The sequence below is a fragment of the Lissotriton helveticus genome, chromosome 9 (genome assembly GCF_964261635.1).
Source record: "Lissotriton helveticus chromosome 9, aLisHel1.1, whole genome shotgun sequence".
Taxonomy (NCBI): Eukaryota; Metazoa; Chordata; class Amphibia; order Caudata; family Salamandridae; genus Lissotriton; species Lissotriton helveticus.
The window spans coordinates 792,310,231-792,326,031 of record NC_136070.1 but is presented as its reverse complement, the minus strand read 5'-3'; the positions used below and the strand labels follow the sequence as shown (position 1 = coordinate 792,326,031).

Below are 15,801 nucleotides of genomic sequence, written 5' to 3'. Positions count from 1 at the left end.
GTATTCCCTGCATGGATGTCAGTTGCACAAATCTTTCCTGTGGTAAGGCAACAAATCAGAGCAATGCAAATTACTTATATTTGATATATATGTCAAAATTAAAAATAATGCACCAGGGCAAGTCATACTTCTTTGACCTGAAGGTTCTTGGAAATGGATTGAAAAGAGGAAAACTATCAAAATTAGATCAGAACCCAATACCTCTGCCTGCCGGCCGAGGTTTGATAAGTATGCCCTCTCTTAAAGAGTGACGGATAAGACACGCTGCTGCTAAAAGAAAACTGCATGTGAACGCACAAAAAAGAGAGGAGAGGAGTCAGTGTGAATCAGTGACAGCAGGGAGGAAGACCACAGGCAATCTACAATCTGAATGTTTAAGAAGGCATATCAAATGCAGTGACTCAAAGAGTTGTAACACATTTTATGTATTAGCCTAACGCTTAAAACCATTGCTAAGTGGGGGCACCCCTTGCTGTGTTTGTTTGACCTGCTTGCAAAGTCAGACCTTATTAGCTACCTATAAATTTCCACTGGGTGAAATATTTATAATTTTGCTTTGGTATCAGTATTCATGGAGATGTTACTGACAAAGTACCACAGGAATTAACCCAGCTATGTAATACCTATTAATAGAGTATATATGGGTGACAGTTTTCGAAGTGTGTATTTTTGGTATTTGAGGGTAGGGTATTTATTTTGTTCACACAGTTACCAAGTTCACTGCAGCACACAGAGAATGCACATAGACCACATGGCAAGCCAACTGCACACTTGCATTAACACAGAATAGGAAATCCAGGGAATATAGATTAGTATCTTGGAATGTGAATGCCCAAAATAATATAATTAAGAGGGGCCGTTCACCAAGGTACTCCTAGTATTAGAAACCCACCTACTGGTAATAAACTGTGACTTCCTTTGGTCATCATGAGAACACCAGAGTCTGCCTTTCCAGCTACACAAAGTAATCCTGTGGGGAATGCACCATAGATCCTTCCAATGATAGTCAAGGAAGTACACAATGATAGGTTGAGGTGTTTTGTGATGTTAACCGGGTTGCTTTACATGTGCACCATAATTAGCCTCTATGCCACATCTGTGTTAATTTTAATAACTCGTAGCAGAATTACTGACAACTTCATCATCTGGGATGACAGTGGTGGGGGAATGGTTTCAAATCAGTAATGGCCCACGAAATGGACACAAAGGAACTAGCCTCATGGCAGACCAGAATCCCCACCACCTCCTCCCCTCCGCCAATCACTAACCACCACCAAAACACCTGGATGGTCCAACTGGGGTTTAGTGACTTGAACATGTGGCATATTATTCATTTAGGAAACAGAGAATATATTAGTCCACCTCGTATCGTTCCTTCTCACTAATAGACTACTTCTTTATTTCTTCTGCTTGAGATAATAGAGGTAGTAGATAAATACACCCTTCCAAGAACTCTTACGGACCACCCACTTACGGAGATGACCCTTTCCTCCTCAAGAAGGGATCCTTTGGGATATTGACACATAATGGCATGTTGGCTTTTAGAAGATGAGTTCTTGGTGTTCCTCCGGGAAGAAATTGGGGCCTTCTTTGCTTTATTCCTAACTACAATGCCCTCAGAGACTGCAGTATCTGAACCTTATAAAACGAATGTCGTCCTTTCTAAGCAGAAGAGCTACGGAAAGAGAATGCAAATTCATATATTTTGAAAGTATATGCTCAGTAATGCTCTGAAGAGAAAATTCACATTAGTGCACCACCACCCCGACATCCTCCACAAGCTGGAGGCTGCCAGATTGTCCCTCAAACAGCATCTGCGTAGACTAGCTTGGGCTACGTCCCCATACAGAATTTAGAAGGTAGGTCAAATTATTGGATTAGCTTGTTAACCAGGAAGTGGAAACTAGGATAATAACCATAATCCAGAACCCTTCGAAATTCTAGTTGATGGCTCTTTTGAAATTGCAGACAGTTTTGCTAATTACATGAAAGGGACAAAGTATTTTGCCATTCCCGCAGCAAAGTCTTTACGCATAGGATTATACTTAAAAATTTTGCTGTGGCAAGGCAGAAGGCTTTGTCCCTTTCTACCCCGGCGCGGATGGCACTGTGCTAATCCTACACTTAAAGACTTTGATAGAAAAGCAGACATTTGAGGTGGGAAAATTTAGAGCGTCGCTGGTGTTGAAAGTGCACTATATTGGAGCTGCTTCCCACCTAAACTTGAGAACTACCCAGAGTTCTCAGCTTCTTTTTTTGCATAATTTATGCATCACTCTGTGCCTGAAAGGGTTTTGACTTATAATGGGTGCTCCCTTGTGTCTGGACAAAGTATACCTCTTTGAAGAGCTCTAATGAGAGCGAAACACGTGTCAGGGGTTGCTTTTATTAGTTTCCGGTTGGCTTGGATGGTATTTTACCAATCCAAAGATGTAAAACTGTGCCTGGAGTGGTAAACGGCTTTGGCCATTTTACAGCTCGGCATGAATAGCACTGTGCTAATACTATGCTTAAAGAATTTGCTGTGGAAATAGCAAAAGATTTTGTCTCTTTCTATATCTGCATGGATGGCACTGTGCTAATCCTACACTTAAAGACTTTGATAGAAAAGTAGACATTTGAGGTGAGCAAATTTAGAGTGTCGCTGGTGTTGAGAGTGCTCTATATTAGAGCTGCTTTTCACCCAAACTTGAGAACTACCCATTGTTCTCTGCTTTTAATTATAAATGTGTGTGTGTGTGTGTGTGTGTGTGTGTGTGTGTGTGTGTGTGTGTGTGTGTGTGTGTGTGTGTGTGTGTGTGTGTGTGTGTGTGTGTGTGTGTGTGTGTGTGTGTGTGTGTGTGTGTGTGTGTGTGTGTGTGTGTGTGTGTGTGTGTGTGTGTGTGTGTGTGTGTGTGTGTGTGTGTGTGTGTGTGTGTGTGTGTGTGTGTGTGTGTGTGTGTGTGTGTGTGTGTGTGTGTGTGTGTGTGTGTGTGTGTGTATGTGTGTGTATGTATGTATGTATGTATGTATGTATGTATATATTGTTAGAAACGGGACCCTGGCCGGCCAAGACTCGCGTCGAGGTCAGTCAGGGATCATCATTTCTAAGGTCAGGGCTAGGGAGTCACACACCAAGATAACCCCCGCTCACCCTCTAGGTAACGTGGCGCGAGCAGCAAGGCTAATCTCAGAGGCGATGTGTAAAGCGTTTGCGCGCGCACCCCAGCGACAACAACCAAAGGCCCACCACAAAGGAAACTCCACACAAGGTTATATCAAAAATAGCCTTTGTATTATAATAATAAAAACACATTAGATAACACACACACTTTACAATGTGCCAACAGGCACGGGCAAGATTTACAAGGGATTATGTACAGGACAGGGCCACCTGGACCACTGTCAGGGGTATGCACTTTTTAGAAATAATACTTGTAGGTATAACACTTTAGCACATCAACATATAATGACTGTAACACAGAAATAGAAAATGTAGCACACAACCAGTAACAACTGGTAAAGGGAAAATACCTCCTACGCCACCCTAGTCTCTGTAGGGAAATCACGCAGGGAGCTAGGACCTATGGAAGGAAAACCTATCACCTACTACGCCACCCTAGTCTCTGTAGGGAAATCACGCAGGGGGAAGGAAACCTAAAATAATCACCTAGGCAAGTAACATTTAGCAAAGGCAATCAAACATCAACATTCCTCTAAGCAGGTTACTTTTAGCAAAGGGGATAAACACATAAAGAATTACCTAAGCAGGTCACTTTTAGCAAAGGTAATAACAAACAAGAATTGCACATGAAACATTAAAACACATTCAGAGGTGCAGGTTAGAACTTTTGCGCAAGAATCATATAGCAAAGAAATCACAATGCGCAGGGTGCATGTAGCACAACACTCAAAATGTCCCTCAGGCCAACTGGCCTCGAAAGGGGCGGAATGCCCTGAGTCTCAGTGTCAGGGAGGTCTGCGCAGGCAGCACCGACACAAAAGCCTAAACGTAGCAACTGTCCACTAAGTGCTGGACAGTTGTAAATATGCACTGGGCAAACGTTGGAGCCAGGAGGGCTCAAGGACCAAATGGGCAAGGAGCCTCTCAGGGGCTCACCAAGCAAAATGTGCCAATAGAGCTCAGCGCTCTAAATAATGAATATGCCCCCAGAGCCTCTCAGGGCTCTCACTACGATGTGGGCAATGAGCCTCGCTGGGCTCGCGGAATGAATCTGGCTTGTGAGCCTCTTGGGGCTCGCACATGGGCACTAAAGAGCTCAGCGCTCTAAAACAATGATGGGGGCGATGCCTCTCAGGGCTCAGAACAATGAATGCCCCCTCGAGCCTCTGGACTCACTAACAACTATGGCCGTCGTTGGAGCCTCGCTGGGCTCGATGAACAGATTGCCCCCAGGAGCCTCTGCGGCTCCGAACAACAAATGCGGGGCTGAGAGCCTCTCGGGGCTCTGCAAGGAAATGCGGCAGGCGTTGGAGCGGCCCTCTGCCAACCGGGGCCGCTCGAAGGATTAGGAGGACCCGCACTCACCGGGACTTCACTGGTGCTGCGGGGGGCGGGAAGCACGGCTGGCTCACCTCTATTGCCGCGCAGGGCTCCTCTCCTCACGGGAGCCTCCTGGACACGGCCGGCGGCTTCTCTCCTCGCTGCAAGGGCGGGACTTCCGATCGGCCTCGAGGGGCCGCGCTGTGATTGGCCGGTCGGCCAGATACTTCCGGGTCGCCGCGGGCAGCGCGGCGGCCCGTTCCAGGTAGGCAGGCGGGCTCCCAGTACCCGAGGAGTGGGCTCCCTCGAGGTATTTACGAAATCCAACAACGGGGCAATGCCGGGTGGGCACCGGCGCTCAGAATAAAAAGTAAAGCGAGGTGGCACTCGCTAATGCCAAAAAGCGCTCCACAGCGCTCCACAGCGCTATAATAGAAATAAAGCGCACCCAGCGCTTGGGGGCTAAAGGAAAGCGCTCCTAGCGCTACAAATCAAATAAGAGCGCCTCCAGGCACTCTAAGTCAAAAGCAAAAGCTCCAGCAGGGACTGGAGGCAGGCAGAGGGGCAGGGCAGGGCCAGAGCCAGCACACTGGGTCTCCAGGCAGGGAGACAGCCAAGTGGCGGTCCTCTTGGCCCCAGCAGCAGCAACAGCCCCCTCTGGCAAGGATCCACAAGTAGAACAATTTCTGTGGGGACACAGCCCCATATTTATACAGAGAAATCCTTTGTTAGGAGGTGCAGGGTGGGGGGAAACCAGTTGCAGCTGGCTTGGGAGTACCCTTGATGGCCCAACCACCCCTTTCATTCACTGGGGAGGCTAGGGTCATTAGACAAACCACAGGGGGGCGGAGCCAGCATTGTGTGGGGAAAAACCCAGCCCATCCAGGACACAGATCTACTCCTCCCACACATCACTCATGCTGATCTCACACTCACCACCGGGCAGACCCATCCAGACTTCCTGGAGCCTGGCATGCCAGCCAGCTCCAGCCAATCACGCTCCACTATCCTCACTGCACACATACATCAATGTCCAGAAGTAGCACTTCCCTTCTAGACACATACAAGCCGCACATACCATTGCGCAGCATTCATTCTCACGAGTTCATACATACTAAACTCGAGCCTGCACTCCCCACACATCAGGAACTACCAGGGTACACACATTCCCCATGCATTCCTATGGGAGGGCAGGCCAGCCATACTACACGCACGCACTTTCACTCTGGGACACAGGGAAAAAGTGCGCCAAGACCCAAAAATCACTACACAGGGTCACAAATAAAGGCAAAAAGATTAGGGGTGAACCTGCCCTAAGGCCCAAGTCTAACACGACCCCCTTCCAGCCAAAACGCAGGGCAGACCGATCACCACCGTGATGGGCTTCCCTGCTTGGGGCGATAAAACAAGGACGCGGGCCCACAACTGCAGGGACACCCTCCTGTTTTACGCCACGGTGAACCCCTAGGGTTCCTTCTAAAACTACTGTAGGGACTAACTGGGGTACCCCACTGGTATTCTCCAGCTGCCCTCGGCGAGGACCAGGCCCTAGGCCATCCAGGTACCACTGGATCCTGCCTACTCACAAAGTGGGGGGTAGTAACCCCTGGCACATAATAGCCATGCTCCACTCTTCCTGTCTGCAAGACAGGGCTAGACTGCCACGGGTTCTCCAGCCTAGGGTCTACAACCTTAGGTGGACCAGGAGTCTCAGGGAAGGCTCTCCTCCCCTTACCTCTTCTCCTAGGGTTCCTCCTCCTCCTGCGAGGGGTCCCCTCTAAACAACATTCTCCCAACCTAGGGTTTAACCCCTCAGGTGGTAACGGGGTCAGAGGTGGGCTCTCCCACCCTCTGCACCCCCTTCCAGAGTCCGGCTCCCTCCCAACCGGGGCGGTACCTCTGGAGAAAGAACTGGTTAGGGCACTGATTACAGTAGTCCCACCCTTCAGGTCAGGCTGATCCTGAACCTGGCCATCCAACCTCTGGTCTAAAACCTTCGGTGGAACCAATGCCTGGCACTCCAGGACTTCTGGGGACTCACATCCTATCCCCCAATCACTCCTTTCACTGGACTTCTGTACTCTCCCTCCTGGAGCGGTACTGCCAGCTTCTGGGACCATAGAAGCTCCGCTTACAGATGCTCCTGGTTCTCTACACACTAGGAGATCTCCCTCAAGTGAACTAACAGGCAAGTCTAGGTTCCTTTCCTGGTGTTCCCTAAAGAAACCATCCAGGCTCTGTGACAGGGCTTCGGGCATCTGGGGACTCTCGGTCACACACTCACTCCCGCTCCACTGAGACAGGCAGTCAGCCCCTACACCCTTCTCACTAACCAAGGACCTAGCTGGGCTACTCTCACCCTCTTCCACCACACTGGGCTGGAAGACACCTGACCCACTACTGTTGGAATCACTCACTAGTGACTCAAAAGAACCTTTCGCACTGTCCCATCGGTCTGCTTCCTCTGCAAGCTCCCATGCAATAAACGATCCAAACTTCAACAGGTGCTGGCGTAACTCTGGCGAACAATAACTGAGCAGGTGCTCTGTGACAACCATGCAAAATAAACTGCCAGACTTGTCGTTCACGTGAGCCTTTTCCCAATCACGCAGTGCTCCACAACATTCGTCCTCAAAGTCTTCCCAAGACTGATGAGGCTGTTTCCTAAGTCTCCTGAACTTCAATCCAAACTCTTCTGCGGGGGAAGCAGGCAACATACTCGGGGAACTTGGAGTGGGACTGTCTACACAAATATTTAAAAAGCTGCCACCACTGGACTCCACCCTCTCTGGGGAATCCAGACAATTACAATTGTGCGCAGGGAAGAGTCTATCCTCTAGGGCTGCTCTCTCACGGATGATGGCCCTTCTCTCCACCTCTATCCTCTCCTGCGCTAAGAGTCTCTCGATCTCTAGCTGCGCCATAGCCTGGGCATGCTCTAACATGAGCTGTTCCATCGCTAACTGATGCTCCCTCTCTTCCTTCCTATCTAACCAATCCTCTGGGGACAGGACAAGGGATGTGGCGCTGGTACTGACACTGGACTCAGCAAGGGACTCCCTACCTATGGGGTCCTCACTCTCTGCTGACATCCATCCACTGTCATCCTCATTCACTTCACCTTCTTCAGGGCTCCCAACAGACTCACCATCCTCACGACGTGCGGCCCGGGCCCTATCTCTCTCACTGCGCTCAAGATCCCACTGACCCTTTTGCCATAGGATCAGGCTGCTCCTAAGTTCTGACTGAGTATCTGACTCATCCACCCCTATGTCTCTCTCTTCACAGAATCTGACCAACTCCAACATACTGTATCTAAACAGATCACAGAAATCAAAAGTAGGCTCCATTTTGGCGGACGTTCTCAAGAAGAGTTTGACACAGGGAACCTGGGGGTCTGAGCTTACACAGGAGTACACAATTACACAATTCAGCAAGATTCCTATCTCAGAACTTGCACTCCACTGTCCAGCGTAACACACACTCATTCACACACAACCCTCCCCTCGGACTGGTAAGGCAGTTTCTACCACCCCTGATTATCTCAACCTGACCACTAGCGACACAGGTACCAAACTCTGGGAGCAGGGCGGGGAACAAGGTACTGGACAAAATACAAATGACACCTTTCAGGAGAAGCAAAACTGAACTTCCCTAAAAAACAATAATCCCAAAAAATGTGGTTATCTAAAATTGCAGAGTTTTGAAGTGTGGCCTGTCGCCACTGTGGTACAGCGCAAACGCAAGTCCAATCCGCACCGCTAGCCACCAATGTTAGAAACGGGACCCTGGCCGGCCAAGACTCGCGTCGAGGTCAGTCAGGGATCATCATTTCTAAGGTCAGGGCTAGGGAGTCACACACCAAGATAACCCCCGCTCACCCTCTAGGTAACGTGGCGCGAGCAGCAAGGCTAATCTCAGAGGCGATGTGTAAAGCGTTTGCGCGCGCACCCCAGCGACAACAACCAAAGGCCCACCACAAAGGAAACTCCACACAAGGTTATATCAAAAATAGCCTTTGTATTATAATAATAAAAACACATTAGATAACACACACACTTTACAATGTGCCAACAGGCACGGGCAAGATTTACAAGGGATTATGTACAGGACAGGGCCACCTGGACCACTGTCAGGGGTATGCACTTTTTAGAAATAATACTTGTAGGTATAACACTTTAGCACATCAACATATAATGACTGTAACACAGAAATAGAAAATGTAGCACACAACCAGTAACAACTGGTAAAGGGAAAATACCTCCTACGCCACCCTAGTCTCTGTAGGGAAATCACGCAGGGAGCTAGGACCTATGGAAGGAAAACCTATCACCTACTACGCCACCCTAGTCTCTGTAGGGAAATCACGCAGGGGGAAGGAAACCTAAAATAATCACCTAGGCAAGTAACATTTAGCAAAGGCAATCAAACATCAACATTCCTCTAAGCAGGTTACTTTTAGCAAAGGGGATAAACACATAAAGAATTACCTAAGCAGGTCACTTTTAGCAAAGGTAATAACAAACAAGAATTGCACATGAAACATTAAAACACATTCAGAGGTGCAGGTTAGAACTTTTGCGCAAGAATCATATAGCAAAGAAATCACAATGCGCAGGGTGCATGTAGCACAACACTCAAAATGTCCCTCAGGCCAACTGGCCTCGAAAGGGGCGGAATGCCCTGAGTCTCAGTGTCAGGGAGGTCTGCGCAGGCAGCACCGACACAAAAGCCTAAACGTAGCAACTGTCCACTAAGTGCTGGACAGTTGTAAATATGCACTGGGCAAACGTTGGAGCCAGGAGGGCTCAAGGACCAAATGGGCAAGGAGCCTCTCAGGGGCTCACCAAGCAAAATGTGCCAATAGAGCTCAGCGCTCTAAATAATGAATATGCCCCCAGAGCCTCTCAGGGCTCTCACTACGATGTGGGCAATGAGCCTCGCTGGGCTCGCGGAATGAATCTGGCTTGTGAGCCTCTTGGGGCTCGCACATGGGCACTAAAGAGCTCAGCGCTCTAAAACAATGATGGGGGCGATGCCTCTCAGGGCTCAGAACAATGAATGCCCCCTCGAGCCTCTGGACTCACTAACAACTATGGCCGTCGTTGGAGCCTCGCTGGGCTCGATGAACAGATTGCCCCCAGGAGCCTCTGCGGCTCCGAACAACAAATGCGGGGCTGAGAGCCTCTCGGGGCTCTGCAAGGAAATGCGGCAGGCGTTGGAGCGGCCCTCTGCCAACCGGGGCCGCTCGAAGGATTAGGAGGACCCGCCCCCGCACTCACCGGGACTTCACTGGTGCTGCGGGGGGCGGGAAGCACGGCTGGCTCACCTCTATTGCCGCGCAGGGCTCCTCTCCTCACGGGAGCCTCCTGGACACGGCCGGCGGCTTCTCTCCTCGCTGCAAGGGCGGGACTTCCGATCGGCCTCGAGGGGCCGCGCTGTGATTGGCCGGTCGGCCAGATACTTCCGGGTCGCCGCGGGCAGCGCGGCGGCCCGTTCCAGGTAGGCAGGCGGGCTCCCAGTACCCGAGGAGTGGGCTCCCTCGAGGTATTTACGAAATCCAACAACGGGGCAATGCCGGGTGGGCACCGGCGCTCAGAATAAAAAGTAAAGCGAGGTGGCACTCGCTAATGCCAAAAAGCGCTCCACAGCGCTCCACAGCGCTATAATAGAAATAAAGCGCACCCAGCGCTTGGGGGCTAAAGGAAAGCGCTCCTAGCGCTACAAATCAAATAAGAGCGCCTCCAGGCACTCTAAGTCAAAAGCAAAAGCTCCAGCAGGGACTGGAGGCAGGCAGAGGGGCAGGGCAGGGCCAGAGCCAGCACACTGGGTCTCCAGGCAGGGAGACAGCCAAGTGGCGGTCCTCTTGGCCCCAGCAGCAGCAACAGCCCCCTCTGGCAAGGATCCACAAGTAGAACAATTTCTGTGGGGACACAGCCCCATATTTATACAGAGAAATCCTTTGTTAGGAGGTGCAGGGTGGGGGGAAACCAGTTGCAGCTGGCTTGGGAGTACCCTTGATGGCCCAACCACCCCTTTCATTCACTGGGGAGGCTAGGGTCATTAGACAAACCACAGGGGGGCGGAGCCAGCATTGTGTGGGGAAAAACCCAGCCCATCCAGGACACAGATCTACTCCTCCCACACATCACTCATGCTGATCTCACACTCACCACCGGGCAGACCCATCCAGACTTCCTGGAGCCTGGTATGCCAGCCAGCTCCAGCCAATCACGCTCCACTATCCTCACTGCACACATACATCAATGTCCAGAAGTAGCACTTCCCTTCTAGACACATACAAGCCGCACATACCATTGCGCAGCATTCATTCTCACGAGTTCATACATACTAAACTCGAGCCTGCACTCCCCACACATCAGGAACTACCAGGGTACACACATTCCCCATGCATTCCTATGGGAGGGCAGGCCAGCCATACTACACGCACGCACTTTCACTCTGGGACACAGGGAAAAAGTGCGCCAAGACCCAAAAATCACTACACAGGGTCACAAATAAAGGCAAAAAGATTAGGGGTGAACCTGCCCTAAGGCCCAAGTCTAACATATATATTCACTGAAAATTCAGGGACGTTATAGTTAGAAATTTGCATTAAAAAAACTTTTGAAATTAACTGTAAAAACCACAGGTTTCAGGGACGTTATAGTTAGTTGGACATTTCACTCGTACAAAGCCAGAGAAATTCTGCTGTTATAGTTAGTTGAGCTAGCTATAACTCGCGCCCCGCAATGCACTGCTGATGACATCACATATTACATCAAACATGACATGGTCAGTGACATCACTGATGGCATCTCAAATGACATCACTGATGACGTCATCCAGTGACTGTGTTTCTGTAAAGTTTAAATATGTTTAATGTATATATATATATATATATATATTACCTACTGGCGGTCGCCAGTAGGTATATATAGTTAGGATTTTTTCTCTATGGGATTTTTGAAAATTCTATGTCAAATAACTTTGGCGTTTGTGGACGGAATTGGCTGAAATTTTCAGGAAAATGGCACATTTTGTTTCTGAGCAGCCCCTGAAAATTGGGGGGGTGTGCGTCCAGGGGGGGTCGAGAAAAAAGGGGGGTCCCAAAACGTGTTTTTAACATTGAGTTTTCCATAGGGCGGTTGGCCTCACTTTTAGCCCGAACGGCTGAATGGATTTGCACGAAACTTGGCAAAATTGTAGGGACTGGTAGCCCGATGTGCCTTTTGTAGGTCTCAATATATGTGCTACAGTGGATTTTGAGAAATTAACGTTTAAAAAAAGATATATATCTGTAACAGCGGACCGGGCAGCGCTCCAGTACGCGTACTTTTCGCGCAACGGAGCTTTGTGAAGCGAAGCTGATTGGTTCTCCGGCGTCTGTAAACATTCCAAACAGTCCGTAGCGGCCGCCATCTTGTCTCTCGGTAGGATCGAGAGACAAGAGGAGGCCAAAGCGAAGGGGCAAATGACCATAAGGGGGCATAGTAGATCCTCGCTGACCCCCTAGGTTTGATGTGGAGGTTTTAAAAGGGCCCCGCGGGGCAAAAAAAAAAAATAATAATAATAATCGAACGGCTGAATGGATTTGCACGAAACTTGGTAAAATATTAGGGACTGGTAGCCCGATGTGCCTTTGCTAGGTCTCAATATATGTGCTCCAGTGGATTTTGAGAAATTAACGTTCAAAAAAAGATATATATCTGTAACAGCGCTCCGCTTCGCGTAACGGAGGTTTGCGAAGCTGATTGGTCATTCTGTCACTGGGCTATAGTTGGGCTACATCTGACTGATATTTGGGCTACATTTGTTTTTTTTGTCTCTGGCGGCCATCTTTGGGCTACATTGGGCTACATTGGGCTTCATTGGGCTTCATTGGGCTACATTGGGCTACATTTGGGCTCCAACATATATATAGGCCAATGTAGCCCAATATATATTTTTCAAAGTTAATTTTCGTAAAAACCACTGGAGCATATATCTTGAGACATAGCAAAGGCACATCGGGCTACCAGTCCCTACAATTTTGCCAAGTTTCGTGGAAATCCATTCAGCCGTTCGAGCTAAAAGTGAGTCCAACCGCCCTATGGAAATGAAGGAAATGAATGGGTAATTTGTAATTAGCAAATAGCTCATCGCAAACTAGGAATGGTAAAGAATCGCTATTTATTCCTTAAAGTTCGCTATTTAGGAAATGCAAAAAACTTTGATGATACATATGGCGGTTCATCTCTAACAAGATAAGAAGCATAGGGATAGATTTATGATGACTGGCGCATCACCAGGGATGTGTTAGTCATTCTGTGCCGCTGTTCCGTCACCTATGGTGTGCTGCATTTACAATGCGGCGCATCATGGGGCAAAAACAGCACAGATGCGTGATGTATCTGTGCCGTAAAGGTGGCGCATTGCTGGAGTTGTATCGCAAGTGTGATGAAGCTCCAGCAAGGGTCGGGGGTGCCCCTGTCGCAGGGTTTCTGTTCTCACACAGAACTGTGGACAGAGGATTGGAACCTCGGCGAATTAGGGTGCCCCAAAACTCACCTTAGTAATCAAAAACCCCTTAGCAAGCTAGGTACAGTGTCACATTGGATATAACAAACTCTCAATGTTTAGACAATCCAGAATATGAACTTATAGTACCTCAGGATACGTGGAACTCATGAACAGTCGGTCGTTATATATTTCTTAGAAACCAGAACATGGAGTTAAGAAGAACACATGTGTATTTGAAATGTTTATTTACTAATGCCGTCTTCTCAGGCGTAGTATCTTAGATAATACAAGTACACATATTATCAGTAGCAAAATTACCAGCATAGTTACTAGTACATAAAAAGCGAATGGTGACAGTATGTTAACATGCTGTAAATGAATAAGAGTTAGCAACACTTATAAGCAGCCACGGGCCGTGGAGGGAGTTACGGTGGGGCAGGGAGGCGGGGAGGGGGAGGGGCAGGGTGGAGAGGGCTCCACCCTGCGCCTCCCCCTCCCCGCCTCCCTGCCCCACCGTAACTCCCTCCACGGCCCGCGGCTGCTTATATCTCACCCTCCCTAATACACATATTATATTATTTGCTAAGAAGGTCTGTTTGTGTTGGTTTAGGCCTGCCCATACTTTAGTGTCTTAGATTTGAAGGAATCACATCAGCATACACCAGCTCTCTCTTCATGTGAACCGCATCAACTGTTGTGTATGTGTGTTCGGCAAAGCAATATAAAACCCGCCTCATGCCCAGAATTGGCAGAAGCTGCACTTATGTTATGAGTATGAAGTCGTGGAGATCAGACCTCATAACAATTCTGTATCGTGTTGTTCTTGAAACTTCAGCACTCGCTGTACAGATATAGTTTAACAAGCAAAGCAGATAGTAGAGCAATAACATATTATTCTCATGTAAACCACGATGAACTACTAGGTTGAAAGCTAAAGCAACAACTAAGTGTCGTGTGCAGAAGTTGCAAAAAAGGAAAAATGGCGTTTAAACCGGTAATGAGCCCATGCTAACTTAACACGGTGTAAAGATATCCAGGACCTAGATGACACCTCCCCATGATCCGGAAACGAACTGAATAAGATAATAGAAGTGCCATCTCATGAGAGCAGATTGCAACTTTATATGTGGACGGTCCGCAAGGTAAAACATTAAAAACTAGGAAAATTTAATGCTAAAGAAAAATAAAACAGCCAAGTACTTTATCGAGTCTTAAGCCAATAGGCAAGCTAAATAATAAAAACTTGACAAATAAGTCAATGAATTGTCAATGAAATGCTAGTACTCAGCATATCAAACATGAAAAAGGTCTATGACATAACTGTGTATGCAAAATAAGCTGCAACAGCCTCCAATAGGAAGTCACCGTCTTCATCTGAAAAGAGTTCAGCCATCCAATTTAAAAGCGGAAAAGAACATACGTGCTCTCCCAGCACCGGATCCTCTATCACCATCAGAGGACAGCTCGGTGGGTTTTCAAGAAAGCTCTGTTCCAAGAAAGACTGTGTTGCCGCCAGTAAATTCCAGGGACCAATTAGTCCATGCATCAATGCCACAGCCATAATCCTTTCGCCAGGACAAACCAACTCGTGAGTAATGATAGGAGTCATCAGCTGATTAAAGTCGACGTCAGGAGAAACCGGTCCGCAGAGACACAAATCAATGGCCCAATCGAAATCACAGGTCAGGCAGTGAAATACAGGCTGGACACAGGTGAAGTAGGAGAATCGAAAAGATAATCCATATGCCGTGCTTAATATCGCCAACGGCATTGTGCCATAATATTCTAGCATGCGATTGCGGAACAGTGTCAGCAGCTGCAGGGCGGGAGCTTGCACAGGAGGGACATCCATATTTAAAAATGTAAAAAAGCACAAGAGCGTCCGCTGGTAATGCAAGTAAAAATGGGAATCCACGAAGCACAGTTGAAAAAAATAGAATGAAAGAAAGCAGGGATGACTCCAAAGATTTTCTCAAATGAAGTCACGAGACCACTGGTAACAACTTTAAAAAAGTGCGCCAGGCCCTTTGTGGAGGACGCGTTAAAGATAGTCCGAACCATCTTGCTGAAATGGAAAGGCGAATCTGTATTGAAAAGGGTCTGCACCTCTGTACGGGTGTTCGCTATGTGAAGCACGAAAGTTTCACGGGCCGAACTCAAGGCCACCTCTCTCTGAGACAAAAGAGCTCTTATTCTTGCCATGCCGTTGAAATCTGCTCCCAAGGTTGGTATTTGTGGCCAGATTGAAAACTCCCTATGTTCATGTGTGGGAGGAAATAGAACATTTCTGCAGCAAATAACCCGTTCACTTACTGTTACGATAAAAGGAATACTTTTAATTAACCCAGAACAATCTTCATTATTGAGCATCAAATAACTACCATTTTCCAACAACTTGAACGTGGGGATGATAGCAGGAACTGGCGTGCCCTGCAACACGCAAGCCATATTTGGTCGGTGTTTGTTGCATGAACCGTGTAACTGTATGTGCCTACACATTAGTGAATGATCTGGCGTCTCAGTGCATTCCTCTCCATTCAGATAAACTTCTTGATCATCTTTGAAACATCTGTATGTGTATGGAAGCGACCAGACCTCATGAAGAAAAGCACTACCTAAAGGTTCATAACGACCTATTGGTATATATTTCATACAATTTGAAAACTTATATAAAGCAAAAGGCAGCGTTATTAAACCGTGGATAAGGCACGTTGCCAAAAAACCCGCAATCCTCTGCTGATGATGTCACTGAGCATGTCATGAATGATGTAATATGTGACATCATCAGCAGTGGATTACGGGTAATAGTATCTCTA

The 15,801-nt window shown here is 48.0% G+C and overlaps 1 protein-coding gene across 8 annotated transcripts in view; it reads left to right on the top strand.

The window, feature by feature from the left end:
- RELB (RELB proto-oncogene, NF-kB subunit) overlaps positions 1-15,801 on the top strand; it is a 708,968-nt gene that overhangs the window by 641,866 nt on the left and 51,301 nt on the right. The window lies entirely within an intron of this gene.